At 47.6% G+C, this 18,470-nt stretch overlaps 1 protein-coding gene across 1 annotated transcript in view; it reads left to right on the top strand.

The window, feature by feature from the left end:
- The first annotated feature begins 381 nt into the window (after positions 1-381).
- The window catches only part of KLHDC8B (kelch domain containing 8B), a 1,322,551-nt gene continuing 1,304,462 nt past the window's right edge, over positions 382-18,470 (top strand). The window contains exon 1 of the mRNA XM_069643271.1: positions 382-680. The gene's annotated coding sequence lies outside the window, so the exon portion shown is untranslated. The remainder of the gene's footprint in view (positions 681-18,470) is intronic.

Genomic DNA, 18,470 nt, shown 5'->3' with positions numbered 1-18,470 from the left:
AGGGGGGGCCGTGTGAGAGAGTGTCCGAGGCTTCCATCTGCCCCTTGCCCCCTAGCAGGAGTGTCGAGAGTGCCTTGGAGGGAGCAGAAAGTTCTTAGCCTGTGGTCCACCTGCCCCCACTGGCCCCTCTTGCAGGGCTGGCGTTTTAAGCAGCCAGGCTATGCGCTGCTTGCGGGCGTCCACGGCTGGCAGACCACGCTGTCGTATATTCAGATACATAGGGAGATATATATATATATATATATATGAATAGGGCTGCCCCCATACAGCATCACAGGGGTTCACCTAGACACCGAGGACAGCGCCCGAGCGGAGTCTATTTCTGCAGCCTTGGAAGTATCCGGCTCCCGGCCTCGAAGGGTTAATCTTGTGGGTGTGTATTTTCCTGGCTGTGCGAGTCTGTGAATCCGAGCGAAGCGGCAGCGGAGAGATGGAAGGTGGAGGGGGCGTGTGAGGGGACCGCACTCATCCTGACGGGCGAGAGGTAGACGCGCTGGATCCGGGGCTGCTTCTCCCATCACCTCCCCGCCCCCCGACCCACCAGAAGGGATCCTGCAGCCCCCCGCCCCCAGGCACAGCCGCCCCCTGCCCCGGGCAGAAACTGGCGGAGAGGCGCCGAGATTCCGGGAAGCAAGTTTCTCCCTGCCTAAAAGTGCAGAGCAGCGGCTGCCGGGATCAAGGTGAGACTTCCAATTGCTCTGACCCCCCTGTTAGACCATCTGAAAAACGTGGACATGTCCAAGGGGATTATTGCTGTAAAAAAAGCAGATGCACTATACTACCCCTCTACGTGTGCAGCTCCTCGAAGCGGCTAAACCCGCAGAGAGCGCTATACAAATGCTTCCACTCTCTCGCTTGTTCACGTCTTTCCTCGTGTAGTTGTGATCTCTGCGGTCCTGGAATTCAATATATCGTAGCATGTGAATAGCTTTTCGTGCAGTGTTGAAGGGATACATAAATGAATTATTGAAGCACGCGTTTACTTTGCACCCTATAGACGGGGCTATGTGTGATTCTGATATCCTCTGTCATACGTTTGTCATTTTTTGCACCTTATAGGCCGCGCCTATAGATGTATGCTTTGATTGCTGATGTTTGTTGTCACTACGTGCTTCTTTGCACCATGCATATAGGATTTCTATAGTGTGCTGCAACCTACCATACTAAGCATCTTTGTTCTCCGTGCAGACCATATAGACTGTCACTTAGGAACTATACGGTCCTGAAAGGCAGTGCACTTCTCTCCCGCCCTCCGAGCGGTGCCTCTGTGGCTCGGGAACGGAACACAGTGCCTGGCCATTGCCCTACGTTTCTCGGCGCTGCGAATAGTTCTGAAACCCCGGAAGATATGCAACGCACCCCTTGGTGGCTGCAAACCGATCACCCCTTTTTGAGGACTTGTAAAAACACGTGGCAAGGCTGCACCTACATACGATGTGGCACTGCGCTCTCTCTCAGTTTGATGCCAGGCAGAGCGTCGCCGGGTGGAGCCCTTTAACACTAGCTCCCAGAGGCAGAGACTCTAGCTGTTGTGTGGCATCGGGCCGCTGCGCCCCTCGTATCCGCTGCCTGCTCGCCCCCCATTCACAAATCGGACTCGTACGAACCTCATTTGATCTCGTTGGGCTCAGAGCCCCCCAACGGGACCGTGTGTAAGTCTGTGCCAGGGAGACGCAATGCCCAGGCTTCGGTTGGCACAGCCTTCGGAGTGTGCTATCGGTGGAAACTTTCTGTCCGTGCACAGGCAGAAGCAGCCGGGCTGCCTGCAGAGTCTGGGGGGTGCCAGGGGAGGGGCTGGTGCCGGGGGCTGTCAGGTTGACAGCGCCTGCCACGCTGCTGCGGGCATCACTGGGCAGGCTGGCAGGGGGCGAGGAGAGTGGCGGGGACTGGAGGCTGCGTGAGTCACACAGGGAAATGCAAGGCGGAGAAAGGCACGCGTGGAAGGGGGCCTGGCAGTGATAGGCGACCGAGTCCGCCCAGCCTGTCACCCAGACCGAGGGGGACAATGGAGACTGTCCCCCCAACTTTTGTGGCATACCATTTTGTCCCACTCAGTTGGCATGGGCGCCTTTCATTTAGATGTAATGTCCCCCGAGCCCCCTCCCCCCCTTCCCCTCCAACATTTTCAGCAAAGTTACTCCACTGGCTGTTGTCCAGTAGGTACATAACTGGTTTTAAACATTTTTTGGAGCGGCGAGCGCCCCCATTTGTTTCTGAGCTGCGAGCGCCCCAGACGTTGGCAGGCCATGTTGGCCGGGCACAGAGGCGACCTGGTGTGGCCAGCATCTCAGAGTTTGGTAAAGTCCAGAAACTGGGATTATAACTCGAGTGATGGACTTCTGCTTCCAACCCACTTGACCAGTGGACTGCGTCTTTATAATTCAATGTTTGCTTCGAATGATCTCGAAGGACAGCTCAGCGAGTTTAGGCTGAGTAGTGCCCCCCCCCCCCTCTCCCCTCAGGCTTCTGATTCCTACCTCCTATCTTGGAATAAATACATACAATTTGTTGTGGACAAAATATTGGCCGTAGGCAATTATTTCTTACAGAATATACACAACTCAAATTTATAAAAACAGGTGTGCTTTTGGGCACCCTGTGTCCAGGGTGGCTGATGCCTTGCCTCGCTGGCAAGTCTCTATGTCCCTTTGGCATTGGCTCCTGGACACGTGCCGCCTGCTGCCTATGACTTCCTTTACCGGTACCGAACCTGCTACCCGGCCTTTCTTGGTCTCCTTATTCCTCCCTTTTTTTCGAAAATGGGAGTGGGTTGGGTGGGAAAAAGATTTTTCCTTGTCCTTCCAGGTCCTAAGAAGCTGTACCTAGGGGGGGGGGAGTAGGGGTGGGGGGGATGCTTCTCCTTTGCCAAGAGGCCCTTCTTATAGTTCTTCTTGCTTTGTTATTCTAGTGGGGGGCCCGCCGCCCGCCCTCCCCTGGCGGCCCAGCTGTTACCTTCACACCTTTCCCTATGTTTGGGCCATGTCGCCATGACTACTAAGTGAGGGGGGCGTCACCTGGCTGCCCTCCCACCGTGTGTGACCCCTCCTCTGCCCCCACCCTGGGACTAACCCCCAATGCCCTCCATCAGGCCGTACTTTGTAGGGCCCGGGGCCTGCTGTGGCAAATGCGCGTGTTGAGAGCCTCGTGCAGCCTGGCGGGTGCCGACATGAGCACTAGCGGGGGGCTGTCAGTGCCCCTCCCCCCTGCCAACTTAGTTATACAAGTAATTGCGTTGATGATTGCATCTGCACCGGCACAGGAGAAGTGAAAAAAAAAACATACACTGTAGCAAGTGAAAGGAAAAGTCACACTATCCCTGGTGAACGTGCCCGTGTACAGTGATAGGTGAACATGATCCATCAGTGGTGAACGTGGCTATAGACAGTGGCAGCAGGGACCTCGTCCTAGAAGAAAAGCGGGGTGACTGCCGCACAGACCGGGAAGTCACGTCACAAGAAGGGGATATATTCGTGGGTGAAATATGCACATTTTATGCAACTTGTCTTTCATAAGTGAAGAAAGTGCACAGCACAAATACGCATCCAATTGAATAGCTGTTCCTATTTAATTGCTGGCCCCAGTTGACAGTCAATGTGAGACAGATTACAGTAGCTTGATTAGAGAGTGTTGTGGTCTCGTGGCGAAGTGTCTCACCTCACAGGGCCTGGGGTTCACTGCCTGCACGTGGTGCACACAAGGGGGCGCGGCGTCAACCCTTCCAAAAAAAAGTGGGCGGATGCCGTCCACCTGCGTGGTCCCTCAACGTGTGCCCTGAGTGGCAGCTGAAAGTGAAAAGCAATGTTGGAAGTGCACAGAGGCGGGTGAAAGTGAAAGCGGATATCGTGCACTATTCCTTGTAAAAGAGGTACGGGAAAGCAAAAGTGGGCGTGTGCTATCAAAGGTGAAATATGTGAAGCACAGTGGGGGGGATGAAAGCAGATATGTATTGTGGCAGGTGAAAGTGTGAGGCATTCACTACCATTGGTGAAAATGGCTATAGCATTGGTGCAAATAAAATAATCAACACACTATCAATTTTGGAAATGGCTGTATACAGTGGCAGGTGAAAGAGGCGGTGCACTATTGATGTTGAAAGGAGCCGTCCACAATGGCAGGTAATAGGGGCCATGCACTAACAATAGTGCAAAGGGCTGCACAACGTGTGCACGTGCAAGAGGCTGCGCACTGTTTATGGTGAAAACAGCTGTGCGCAGTGGGAGAGAAAACGAGAAAAGGTGTGCACTATCGACAGCAAACCTTGTTTATTTATTTATTTTGACATTTGTTAAGCGCACCTAACCCCGAGGCATCTAGGCGATATGCCCAGGCCTTGTTGAAATTATGAGCAGGGTATGCAGCCTGTTAGGTGTTATTCAGGCCTGTAAGCAGAAACCTGGGACTAGCACACTGTATGTTCTTGAGGCCGGTACTGATTCCCACAATACTTGGTTGAACCAATTGGAAGGCCTAACTGGGCGCAGAATATTGGGCCTATCCCAGGCTACCTCGGTGGAGGCCATAAGAAGAGAATTGGGACTTTTGCCTGGATCCTCTACAATGAATTTAAAAAGGGGTACATTATAGCAGAAGGCGTCACTAATTTCACCATTTTGAGGAGGACGGGAGAGGAGGGAGAGTGTCAGGGTGTAATGGATTTTAAGCAAGTTAACGATGATTGCTTGGGCCCCTAAATGGGAGAATGGCCCTGGGCCCCTTCAGAAGGACCTGGAGAAGCAGGTGTAGTTATGGGATAGGGCACTAATCATGATTATTTCCAAGGTTGATGGGTCTGAGCACTTTTGTAAGGCTACCACCCACTTATCCCACAGACAAGGGGTGCATCAGCCACTTTTACTCCCTGAAAATGGGCAAATACTCACCAAAAATTACAATAGGGAGTACAAATATTCCCCACAAAAAAATCGCGAAAAGATGCGTGGAATCTTGCAGCCCTGCTGTCGCCCTCACAGCTCCATGGATAGGTTTGGACCAGTGGTGCACGTAGCACCACAGGAAGAAACTATTTAAACTGGCTGATTACGAGACATAAACATGTATCTTTTAATGTGCAGGAATAATTAGGTGCAAAGAACTAAATATTACAAAAATATTTGAGTTTTTCAGTTACAGCATTTTTACTCGTGTATAAAATACTCTCATTGGGAGTTGGATTTACATTGTTACTCCCTAAAAAATGATTTTACTACCAACTTTAAAACATAGGGAGTAAAATACTCTCAGCTCCGAATCTTAGCTGCAGCACTGCTCAGTGATATTTGTGTCAGTTTCTGTGTCCTAAATATAGAAAATCTTTTATGTTGATTCCTCTCAATAAGCGAACAGTACTTGAAGTTTGTGGGGTCTGATGGGGGTTACCACGAAAAGAGATAGTGTAGAATCTGCAAAGATGTGGGTACACTGGATACTATCAGACATGGGGGGGGTATGGTCATCTGATGAAAACTTATGATGGAAACTATAGCCACCTGGAAAATGATCCGAGGGAGATAAGACCTGACGAGGTTTGGTATCAATGTTTGGCCGGGGAAAGACTTTCCCTGACGCGGGCTACCATGAGAGTACGGTATGAAGTGGAAAGAGAGTTAATTTAAATATTCGTCTTATGAAGGCAAGGGGTAAATGACGCTGACATTCGTCCCTGATGGATTCTCATGGGATGAAATTAAGAGCCATTTTATTGGGCAATATGAAAAAGGGGAAGAAAAGGATTATCATGAAAAGTTCATATGAATTTTTTTAATTGTGTGATTTTTTTATTGCAAAGCTGTATGAAATGATATTTGTATAATATCCATCATTAACTTTATTCGGAAAATAAATCTCGATTAAAGTGCAATTTTCACAATACAAAACATTAAAAACAAAAGTTACTTTTATAGCCGCTTTGTTCTTTGTATGATAATGTATGGTATTGTTGAACTTGTAGTCTGCCGACTGTACTGTACTTATTTGGGGGGCTTACTCACGCCTGGAAAATACCACCCGGTTTTACTGGCACTTCGGCGGCTACATTGGGTGCCAGTTGTGGCCTAGGTTTAATTCGGAGCACTCTGCGTGGTGCACTGCGGTGTCCATGGGGTTGGACCTTTCTTTATAAGAAGTAATTGCCACCTGTACCAACCAGCAGATGACCTGAGATCTGCAAATTGTAAACATCTGGACCCCAACCAAATTCAGAATCTGCATTGAGAGGCCTCAGGCTCCCCTACTCTACAACCAACCTTTGGTGCTCTGCTCCATTTGACCCGAGATTAGTACAGGAACATTTCTATTTCAGGCAATATCACATAAAATGCAAGTTTTGATCACTTCTATTGGACTAACTGGAAATATTATGCAGAGCTTGACCAATGCACTAGGTTTCGAAGTCCCAGGGACTTCATCCCCAAATGCTGCAGAGTGAAATGATTAGGGAAGAAACACCCACATGACAGTTTATTCACAAAGCAAAGAGAAAAACAAGTTTGTCAATTTCAATCACATGAGTTCAGGGCTCAAGTCGAGGGTACACGCACGGGGGACGGGGTTGGGCGGAGTCCACCCACTTTATTCAGAGGGTGGACTCAGCCCCCCCAGCTAAAATGGGAAACATTGAATTTCCTCTTTGAATTTATGAATTAAAGCCGACCTCTGGGTTCAAAATGCATCGTCGGGTTTGTAGGCCTGACACTTCACCACTGTGCTATGTCACCCGATGAAGAAAAACAATTGAAGGTGACATGTCCCATTTCGGTAAACAAACAAAAGATAGTCAAGGCCTTGACGATTTTTTGTTTATTTACCTACATAACCCCTGGACGTCCACGGCTTACCAGGACCCCTTAAGATTTGGAATGTCCCATTTCGCTGCTGCAAGTCCCAGGGAAAAAGTTTGTATTGGTTCTTGGAGTTTTAAACATGCACACGTTTTAACGTTGTCAAAAACACTATTAGAAGAAAATATCCTCTCTTGGTTTTGTGTGTGTGCTGGTTTTATGAAAGGAAAAAGACAGTCGTCCTGTCCAATTTGAGTGGTTATGCAAAGACAATTTAATGAAATGTGCATATTTCACCTTGATATGATAATTTCTGGCGACGTCACATCTCATTCGTTTCTTGATGAGTCCCCCCACTTTAATTTTTAGGACTTGACCCCTGCATGAGTTAAAGTAAAAATATGCATGGACTGGAGCGTTGGTGCTGCTTCCTTCTCTTAAGAAACATACAAAAGTGGGCAGAAAACAGGTGCAGGATTTCAATGAAAAACAGTCCATAGTTGTAGCTCAGAGTTGCATCCTAAAACAAACAAATCTAATTTCAAACTGTTGCGTGTAATACGCTCGTAAAGTTTGGCACCCGCATTGTTAAAACGGGACACAGTAATTGCCTAAAAATGAGTGAGGCTCTTTTAAATATATATTCAAGTGAAAGGTTTGAAATGACATAATTGGAAATCAAGGTATGTATTGCATTTTCCCCACACAGAGGCGCAAAGTGTATTTTGCAGTCTCCATGCAGTGTCACGGCCATTATGGAGCTGTTTAGGAGTACTGGCTACTGTGCAATATTACACTACAAAATAAATTCCCCAGAATTAATTAGTGCAGTCCCCAATGTTACCTCAGTATTCCTCAAGCTTCACAACCGCTTTGATGCAATGTAGCAAATAGAAAATGTATTGCTCAATTTTGAACAGTGCAATGCCCGTTGTTAACTCAGTGTGTCTCATGTTCTATAATGGGTACCTACTATTTGAGTCTAGACACCCAGCATTTCCCTTGCTGAAGCTCAGTGTTTTTATTCATAGGTCTTCTGAACAGTGGTGTCCAACAGCTGTGGGTGGGAGGTGGAGAGTTGTCATCTCGCTTTGTTGATGTGATTGCCTTGCTGGCGCTGGGCACTTGCTGGCTGCACTACCACTGTTTGTTGCTTTTATTATTTATTTATTTGTTATTTGTCTGTTTTTCCTCTGCTCGGTACTTTCCACTTCTCCCTCCATCCTTGCACTTTTCCCCTTTCCCTCTCTTGTGCATTTGAGCATTCTCAATGTCACTGGGCCTAGGAAGATCGTTGTTTTTGTTGTCCCTTGTTCCCCTCCCTTACCTTGTTGCGCTCAGAAACACTTATATACGAGTGCGATACAAATAGAATATCAATATCAATTTCAATATCAAAGTTGAGCATACAGTGTCATTAGAACTATATCTGTATTTAGGCCTTTGTCTTTTAGATTAAGCATCTTCAGGTACTTGAGTTCCTATGTCCTCCTGTGTGTGCTATTTCGAGAGGACACCCTCAAAATGGCCTCCGACTTATCTTGCAACCTGTGCCCAGCCTGAGTATAGAGGCATCCCACTATGTAATGGTTTGCGATGTTGTATCTATTGTTGGGTGTCCTGACCCACGTTTGAGCTATCATGCTGCAACATTTGGTGCTGTGGGCTTAGAAAAACCAAGATGGCCAAAAAGCCAACAAGTGCGCCAGAATCCAGGAGAACCACGCAGTTTGTGCGCACACCAAAATGGTTACCTAACTTGCCACCCACCAGTGTAAAGAAAGATCTTTGTTAACAAAATCCACTGTTACTGATGTCAAAAAGTTGCTGAAATCGTGACTCATTGGACCACTTTAAAGATTCAACCCTTTTGTGGGGTTCCACATAACCATCTTACTGTAAGGAGCCCTATCAAAACAATGTTAAGCAAGGATTATTGACTACCATGTAAGAACCATTCCTGTTTAGAATGCATTAATCCAAGAAAGATCCCAAAATTGCATGCAGTACCAACAAAATCCTCAAGGCGGCGCTAGCGGTCTAAATTCTGACAGGAGAACTGAGTGCAGTTGCTGACAAAGGGATTTGACTCAGCTGACTTCAAAGGCTGCATTTTAATTAAAAATTAGCCACCTGATGTTCCCAGAGGCCTGAAGCCTGGGAAACCCTCTCACCTCCAGAGATTCACACCAGGAGTTAGAATCTCACATGACCTCTTGATTGATAGAAGGCAGACTGGCTGGGAGCCTCCTGGAGACCACACAATAGGCTCTTGCAATTGAATAGGATATGTTGATTTTGACTGTGTCCTGTCAACAAAGGCCTGCCTGCCAGAAGACACATGTGACTGACCCACCCAAGTCTTGGAGGCGGACTCCAACACTCTGAGAACTGAATTGAAAGCAAAATATATATTTTACAGAAACACTGATAACTCTTTGTAATCAAATGACAGAAATGTATAACTTTGAGAGCCTTAATTTAAAAAATGTACCTTCAATTCAAGCCCAAACTCCAATTTGTGTGATGTTCTGGGGCAAAACCCTGCTATTTATGTATACTACAGACTCTGTGTTTAAGCCAGAGACATGTTAATTTACTGGAGTATGTATGGACAGGCCGTGTACATGTTTACAAATCTGGAGAAAAATCTGATGTTGCAAAACCACTAAAAAGCACAAAATATTGCCATTTCTGAATGCAAGCCCCCAGGAAGAGCAGAGTTTGAACAGGGGCTACCATCAGTAAATGCATGATGGGTGCATGTAATTTCAAACCACTGTGTAGCTATGAAATATGTCTTTTTGATCAAATATAGATTGTGTGTAATTTGACAGGGGAGTGTCCTATCTGCAAGCCATTAAATGACATCGCTCTGACACTCCACTTCTTTTCCCCAATCAAGAGAGAAAGGAAAGCTTGACCAATCTGCAGTTGAGAGAGGGGCTGGCTAGTGATGCTGCACACACACCCACTTTCAAAACACATAAAAGCAGACAGTCAGGACAGATAGAGACATTCTATTCCATCTGCTGCGGGACGCTCTGCCGGGAAAATCCATACTTTACCTCCATCAACCTCCAGAGAGCCAACATAGAGACTTCAATCTATCCACCTTCAGAGACCAAGACTTTACTTCAGAATTTGTAGCAGAGAGGTCAACTACAAGCTAAATCCCTCTTTAGCAGGCCTCAAATCATTGCCACTATTCACAGCCATGCGAGTTGTTTGAATTCTTTGCAAGAACTCTTGCCATTTGCCAGAGAGCAGTGTTGTATCCAGAGAGAGACCAGCTGAACCGGAGACCGCTGTATCCGGACCCACAGACCTGATCAGAACCAGAGACCCAGACCAGACCAGCAGAGTAAAGCTGACCCCGACGCTGTGCGCAGAGACCGTCCGTGGCGAGTGAAGAAAACCTGACCAGATCCGTTGCGAGGCCCATTCTATTTCTAAATATATTGTGAGTACCTAGCAGAACTGTGCAGAACCAATCTCTTAGTTAAAATAATATAATTCAATCTATTTTAATCTAAGTAGAACTGCCTCCTAACTGTCACCTGTCATTTCGCAAAACTGTCACCTGTCATTTCTAGCTGCTAGCTGTCACTTGTCACTTTGAACTTTTAAAATTTCAAATCTGAAAAACGACCTTTACCATATCGCTCATATCTCCGTGAACGTTTGCCTTAGAGACTTGCAGTAACTTTCCTCTGAAAGCTGAGAATCTTGGCTTTTCAACGAACCTAGAACCGCATTCCTACTCCCTATACTTTTGCCGCAATCGTGAAAAACGCACTCGCGAATTTACAGCGATTTGCAAATTTCTCCACGTGTGAAAACAGCAGCTTCCTTGCTTTCATTTGCCAAAAATTCGTTTAACCTGCCAATCATTACTAGAACATTGCTAAAGTAAGCCTGAACTTATTTAAACCAACTAATCCTCAACCTGAACCTCTAGAGGGAATTAAAAGCATTTTAGCATATTTTTCACTTCATTGCCAGCACATATAAAAGCATTTTGGGCCTGTGTTTCAAACTTCTGTAGTCTAAGCTTGCTGGGGTGAACTGAATTACATTTGATTGCATTTCTGAGAACTGTGTGCTTTCCTTCCATTTCCTTGCATTGCATAAAGGGGGGGAGTGGATTGCCAGAGAAAAGTGATTACATTGTTTTGTTGAAATCATATTGAGTATTTTCTGTATTGCATTTTCATTCAACAATACATCCATCTGAACTTATATAAAGTATTCTCTACCACCTTATTCTTCTGTTCCTATTCACAAGTGTGCTAGTGCCAGACTAGCCATTATTGATTACTGCTCAGATTAAGTGTGATATTCAATTATTAATTAATTATAAAAGTGTGATATATATATATATATATATATATATATATATATATATATATATATATATATTGTTTAAATTCTAAATAAACCTTTTAACTTGCAAAACAGAACTACTTCTTGGCTCAGTGGGGTCAGGGGAATTCCAAGAGAGGGGTGTTATATAGGGGTAGTCATCCAGAACGCATGAACTGGACATAAAGATATATCAATAAGAGTTTTCATTCAGTATTATAGACTAGGCGTTGACTTAGCTGTGGTGTTGAATTGAATCCTCTTACAAATTGGGGGCTCGTAGCCGGGGATTCCGGATTAGATCTATCACTTGTGCAGATTAATACAGTGTGCCAGCTGACCAGATACACATATCCGGTCGGATCACCACGCTGTGTTACGCTGTAAAGCACTCCTCAAAGGAACACTCTAAGGAAAAGGTCTGTTTTGCAAAAATAAAATACAAACTTCTGTAAGTCAGGAAGGAACTCAAATTCCAGAATGACGACCTTGGTAGATATGAAAATAGCCAAAGAGCACTTCTTACATAAGCTATTTGTGAGAGGTGAGTGGACTCATCAGGACCAGACGGTCTGGTTGCAAGCAATCGCACCCCAGATCACGGAAACAGGGTCAGATAAATGGAGAGACCAGGGTCCCTTACATGTGGCCCTGAGTGAACTATATATGTCCTCTAAGGCCAAGTATGAGCACAACAAGATTGTCAGGGTAGCGGCATATTTATATTTACATATGGGAGCCATGCAGGACAAATGTGCTGAAGGCCAAGATCTGGCGAGTAGGCAACTGCTGGCATTACAAAAGGCCCAATCTGATCTGGACTCTTCTGAGCAGAGGCTGCAGAGGAGCCAGGAGTCAGAAAATGATAGTAGGCAGTATATCATTAAAATAAAAGAGGACATGGATATACTGCAACAGGAAAAGGCTGACCAGGATACTAGATTTCTGGCCCTGCAGAAGGAGCACCAAGACAGTTTGGACTCCTTACTGCAGAGCCAGAAAAAGCTGGAGCAACAATTAGACTTTAACAGGGCATGCACGGAGCAGGTAGCCACCCTGCAAAGTCATCAAGATAGAGTGAAGGCAGAGAGCAACAAGCTGATTTTGAAAGACCTGGATACCCAGGCAGAGTTTGGTGAAGAACGCCAGAAAGCTGGTGCCTTTCAAAGGCAGAGGGACGACCTGGCGGCACAAATGCAGGGTCTTAGCCAGGAAAGAGACGCCTTAGGCCAGGAAGTCTGCCATTTAAAAAGAAAAACAGAAGAAAATCACTTGGCACTCCAGGGGCTGGGTGACCTCCAAAAAGAACACCAGAACTTGTTAGAACACACCAGGAGGGTGGAGGATGCTCTGGCAAGAAAGGAGCAGGCCAATAGGGACACAGCTCAGGAGGTAACCCTCCTGCAGCAAAAACTGGCCCAGTGCTCCAGGACCAATCAGGAGGCACAGAGAGAGAATGAGGCTCTCTGCCAGCACAATGATAGACTCCAACAACAGGTAGCGATGCAGGAGAGACTGATAGAGGCTAGTAAGGCCTTAACTGAGGAACTGAAGGCGCAGGCTCTTGCATGGCAACAGGGAGCAGGGGCGGATAGAGATGAGGTTCGCTGGGAAAGAGAAACTCCTGAGCATAACCCCAGGAGCCCTAGTACCAGAGGCCTTTATCTCTCTCAGTCCCTGGGCTCTGCGACCCCCATGTCCCCTGGCGCACATGAGCACAGGGCCACAGGGATGGCAGATTAATATCCAGCCAGAAGCATGGGGCTCATAGGCCAGTACCACCCAGGAATGGAGGGTCGGGCATCCGGGTATGGGCACCCAAGCACAGTGCAATTTAATGGGGAACCCCAGGAGAGTAGGCCCATTAAGGGCATCCTGAAAACCTCTGCCCAGTTATGTCAGTGGGGGGGGGTACCCATCAAATCCTGGCAGCAAGGAGGGATCTGAAGACTCCTCTGAGCGGTACAGGACACAGGAGACCAGGTCCCCACATTCTGCCAGCCATTCCCAGGCTCGCAGAATCCGGGAAAACCTGGAAGAACAGACGGGAACCTCTGGGAGCAGTGCATCTGAGTCAGAAGATGAATGGACCAGGGTTACCCGGACCAAAAGGGCCAATAAGACAAAAAGGGCCTTGATAAGGACCCCTTAAAGCAGATTAAGGCAATCAGGAGCGTCATCACGCCTTATCATAAGAACGCCAAGTATTCTGTTTGGGAGCACTTAGAGTTGTTTGAGCAAATGATGGAGACTTTCCATTTGAAGGACAGCCAAAGCTGTATTCAATATGTAAAGTGGACCTTCTCCCCGGAATACTCCAGTTTCTTTGCGGGGCTGGAGGACCAAAATCATTTAAGATGGTCCACCTATAAGGCGGCCATCTTGAAACATTTTTCTACTCATAGAAATCCTCAAGAGGCTCGCAAGGCAGCCTACAATTTACAATGTGCGGAGGATCAGGCCCCACAAGAATTTGTGCAGGAGTTAAAGCGTGCTTTTGCACAGACCACAAGAAGGGTGCGCACGGATAGCAGAGAATTTATTAATACGTTTTTCCATGCCTTGCCCAAATACATAATGACCCAGCTCGTGAGGGATTTTCACGAGAAAAGATCTTTAGACTGGGTCATTGAACAGGCGACCCGGATCTATGAGGTGCAGAAGCCAATAGAAAATAAAAATAATGCGCCCAAAAACCCCAAAGCCAACAACACCCCTGCTGCTGCCAAGGTGGCAGAGGTAAAGGTCACCCCCGTTTTAGAGTTGGAGATGGGGTGGGCCTAAAAATCTACCTGCACCTAATAATGCTAGGCCCAGAAGGTCCTCGGGCCAGTCACAGACAGGGAGCCAGGGAGGCAGCCCCACAAATGGGGTCCCTCGCTCTCCTGATTATGTAAGCCCCCGTTACAAGGGAAACAGACCCATCCTGGGTTATGTGTGGACTCCTGCAGCCCAAGGGGGGGGATCCAGCCAAGCACCTAACCCAGAGAACTTCCCTCCCAACTTCTCACAGGAGGGCAGAAACTCACCAAACCCTGGGCAGAACTTCTTCCCCAGGTATCCACCCAACTTCCAGCCCCAAAATCCTCCACCCTTCTTTCCCCAATTCCCTGAGCCCAGACAACCGAATCCGGGTGAGGGGAGGCCAAGGGTGGAGGGGTATCCAAATCTTCCCAACCAGGGGTTCTACCAAAGAAGGGATAGCTACCCTTCCCGGGATCAGCCCAGGGGAGAAAACAGGGCCCCGTATCAGCCTGAGCGGGTTTCCCAGTTAGAGCGCCAGGTTCAAAACATGGCGCGGGATCTGGGTCACATACTGAGGGCTCAGCAGAACCCTCAGATCGGCATGCCGGCGCAGAACGCACCCAACTCTGGACCTGGTGCCCCAGAACAATGACGGGGGCAGCACCCCGATAACTCACTGGTTCCCAGGGAGGAGGCACAAAGGGAAGGGGGGTGTAAAGCCTTGGAGGAAGCTTCCTTCCTCACTTGTAAACAGCCCCTGGAAACCCAGGAACTGGAAACAAAATCTGTTGCCCCTGAAAGTCTGCCTCCTTAGGGGCAGAGGGGGGGTAGGAGAAACAAAAGACCCAAACAGACACAGTTTGAGGAGGAGGTACAGATCTTCCAATTTGAGGGAGAGGGATCCTCAGAGGATCCTGGGAAAAGGATCTTCTCCTTCAGAGAGGGGGGAACTCCTCCCAAAGAAAAATGGGTCCCTAGGGATGCAAATCCAGACTGGGGAGATGTGGAGACTGAGCTACCGCCGCCCACCATCTCATCCCAGAACCAACCGCAAGAAAATCCCCTGGTTCAAACCCATCCTGATGACTGCCTCCAAAAAGAGCGGGGCGTCCCAGAACCGGAACCAGGGGAACCCACAATGGCTCTGATCTCCAGTTGCCAACGTTTTCTTTCAGATTCCCAAGGCTCTCCACAAAATTCTGCCCAAATCTCTTCGCTAGCGATGTCCAAAACCAGAAAGTTAGCCCACCAGTTGTCCAAAAATGTGCATTATCTGTGCCCCCTTGAGGAGAAGGAGGGAAGATACTATGCCCCGGTACAAGTACAGGGGCAGGGTACAATTTTGGCACTGGTGGACACTGGATCTCAAGCTACCCTTCTGTCCAGAAGGGCCTTTGACGAACTGAATGCAGGAAGGGGAGAGAATTACCAAATTCCTCTCACCTCTCTTCCTGGACAACTGCAGAACTTTGACGGGAAGGAAATTCCTGTTGAGGGGACTGCAGACTTGGACACTAAGATCGGACGACACAAGGTGAAACACCCGGTCATAGTAGTGACTCCAGAGGGCACCCCTTGTTTACTGGGGAATGACCTCCTGAGGAGGTTGTCACCCTTAATAGATTGCGTAAACAAGGTCCTCTGGACCCAGACTAGCCGACCAATAAAATTAAAACAGAGTGTCAACCATGTTAGTTTAAACGGCACCTGCCACATGGTTGAACAAAAATCTGACCAAGTAGAATTTCACTTCCAGAATAGCCAAATTCCAGATGTGACAGTAATAGCAGTAGGACAACAGACTGGTGATGGAGGGTCCTCTCTATTTCTGAAAATCAACCTTCCTTCCAGTCTAAAGTGGTACTCCACGCTGGAAGGAAACACTCTGAGATTCTATACTAATCCACAATCAGAAACTCCCACTCCTATAGTCCAGAAAGATGTGAAATCAGCTCAGAGCCTGGCTGATATTCAGCAAATTGGAGAGCAGTTGTTCATCCCTGTTCAGTTAAATGATGGGAAGGACTCTGTTCTCGCTCGAGTGTGCGTGAACAACGGTAAGAGCTTCATCAGCGAAGCCATGTTCCGCCAACTCCCAAAAGATCCAGCCATTCCCACATTCAAACTGATAGACAAATGGGAAATGAACCTGGAAGCACCCAATTCCAAACATCTCCTGCCAAGCAGGTGTATGCTCAAAATCTCCATTGGCAACAAGAGCATAGTCCACAATTGTTGGGTCGTGCGAGACGTCACTGCCACTTTTTACTTAGGCAGTGACATTCTCAATCGCTTTGCCATTAGTTTGGACCTAATAAACTTCAAAGCTTGGTCCTGATTAGCGGATAATCCCATGGGCTTTGATGATCCAGAAAAAGCATTTAGGTCAGCTCAATTGCTACCTTATGCAGTTGAAATTCAGATCAAAGAGGAAGTCACCATCCCAGAAAGGACCCGACAATTCTCCCTGGAAGTGAAAGCTAAAAGAGGACAACATTTGCAAAACCCTGATGCTTACATACATCTAAATGCTTCTCTCCAACAGCAAGGGTTAGGGGTAAACCCAACACCATTAGTCAACATAGAACATGACACCATTCTAATAGAGGTGTATAACAGCGACTTAGAGAGTATTACCCTAGCCGCAGGCACCATTATTGGAATGGCGGTTGATGACCGACATTTTTCCATCGATTTAGGTAATGAACTGTTAGGACCAATCCCCAAGGACTGTTTTGACGGTGACAGTGATGACAATACGACACCAGACAGGATTTTTACCCGGCATGGGGGGAACTTCCTGGTGTACACTTCTTGCCCTTATGGTAAGGAAGATGTGACTTGTGACTTCAGGAGGGATGAGGTGATTTTCCAGGTCCATGAGGGCTGCCTTTCCCACCTGAAGCCTCCGGTCCAAATCAGCACTCTGACCAGGGACTTCTCCACCCAGCTGGAGGAGGCCGCTGAGATAGCCAAACCAGAAGTCTTTCCAGGCTTCAGGCAGATGGTAGAAGAGAGAGTCAACCTAGCTGATGCCTGTGTGAGTCTGGAACAAAAGCAAAAGTTGAAACAAGTTTTCTTGGATTTCCAAGATCTCTTTGCGGTAGACTCATATGACTGTGGTCGCACTGACATCCCCACGGACCCTGTCATGACTCCTGTGTTTGTGAAGCAATATCGCTTGCCTCTCGCATCAAAGGAGTCCCTTACTGAAATAATTAAGAACCTTGAGTCCCGGGGAATAATCCGTCCAGTCCACAGCACCTTCAATAATCCGGTGCTGGGAATATTGAAGCCAAATGGCCAGTGGAGACTCTGCGCCGACCTCAGGGAGCTCAACAAACGGGTCCATACTTCCCGATGGCCTCTGCCCTACATTGACCAAGGGCTGGCCCAGATTCAGGGGTCACAGGTATTCACTGCAATAGACCTGACCAATGGATACTGGACTGTGCCTGCCAGTAGGGAGGACCAATACAAGCTGGCTTTTACCTTTGGGGACCAGCTATACACATGGACCCGGACTCCCTTCGGATACCTCAACTCCGGCAATGAATTCAAAATTTCCTACATAAGGCCATGCCCGACCTGGGTGCGAGGGGTAACCTGGCTTATGTAGATGATGTCCTCATCAAAAGTTCATCTGTGGAGGAACACATAGCGGAGATCCGTTATGTTCTGACGCAGTTGAGGGCCGCCGGAGCAAAACTTTCCTTTCAGAAAGCACAGTGGTGTAGAACCCGTGTTAATTTCTTGGGGCATGAGATTACTGCTCAGGGCCTCTGTCCCCAGGAAAAGAAAGTGGAAGCACTTCAGAAACTGAAAGACCCCACAACTCTGCGGGAACTAAGGAGTCTCCTTGGACTGACTAATTACAGCAGAAAGTTCATTGAGGGCTACCCAGAGATCACCAGACCCCTGATTCATCTCCTGAAGGGGGGGGGTCAAGTGGGAATGGGGTCCAGAACAAGCCGAGGCGGTAAAACAACTCAAGAGAAGCCTCTCACAAGCGCCTTGCCTAGCTTACCCTGTCAGAAACAAGGAGTTCTTCCTGGAGACGGGGTTCTCTAATACGTGCTTGACAGCAGTATTATACCAAAAGCATGACAAGGTCAATAAAGTAATCTCCTATGCGAGCAAAACGTTATCCTCTGTGGAGGAAAAATTCAACGATTGTGAGAAGGCACTCCTGGCAACGGTGTGGGCATTGAAGAATTACCGCCCGTTTATCCAGGGGGAACACATCATAGTGGAGACTCCACACCAGCCTCTGCAATATCTCCAAAGTGATAGAATCCGGGCCGGAAATGTGAGTAATTCCCGAATTACTTCCTGGATTCTGTCAATGCAAGGCTTTCCTGTGGAGGTCAGATATGGCCAAAACAAGAAGAGTCCCCTCGCGCAAGGTCTGGCTGACTTGCATGATTGTGCCATAGAAAACTGTCTCGAGGACGAAAGTCTACAAATCAAGGACAACATGGAGGCATACCTTAATTCCCCACACAAAGTCTTTGAAGAGGACAAGTGTGAGGGAATGCCCACTGTCTATGTGGATGGATGCTCTTAACATGTTGACAACAACGG

The sequence above is a fragment of the Ambystoma mexicanum genome, chromosome 2p, assembly GCF_040938575.1.
Source record: "Ambystoma mexicanum isolate Mex_15411 chromosome 2p, UKY_AmexF1_1, whole genome shotgun sequence".
NCBI lineage: Eukaryota > Metazoa > Chordata > Amphibia > Caudata > Ambystomatidae > Ambystoma > Ambystoma mexicanum.
The sequence above is the reverse complement of the archived record's forward strand: the minus strand, read 5'-3'. Positions and strand labels throughout refer to the sequence as shown.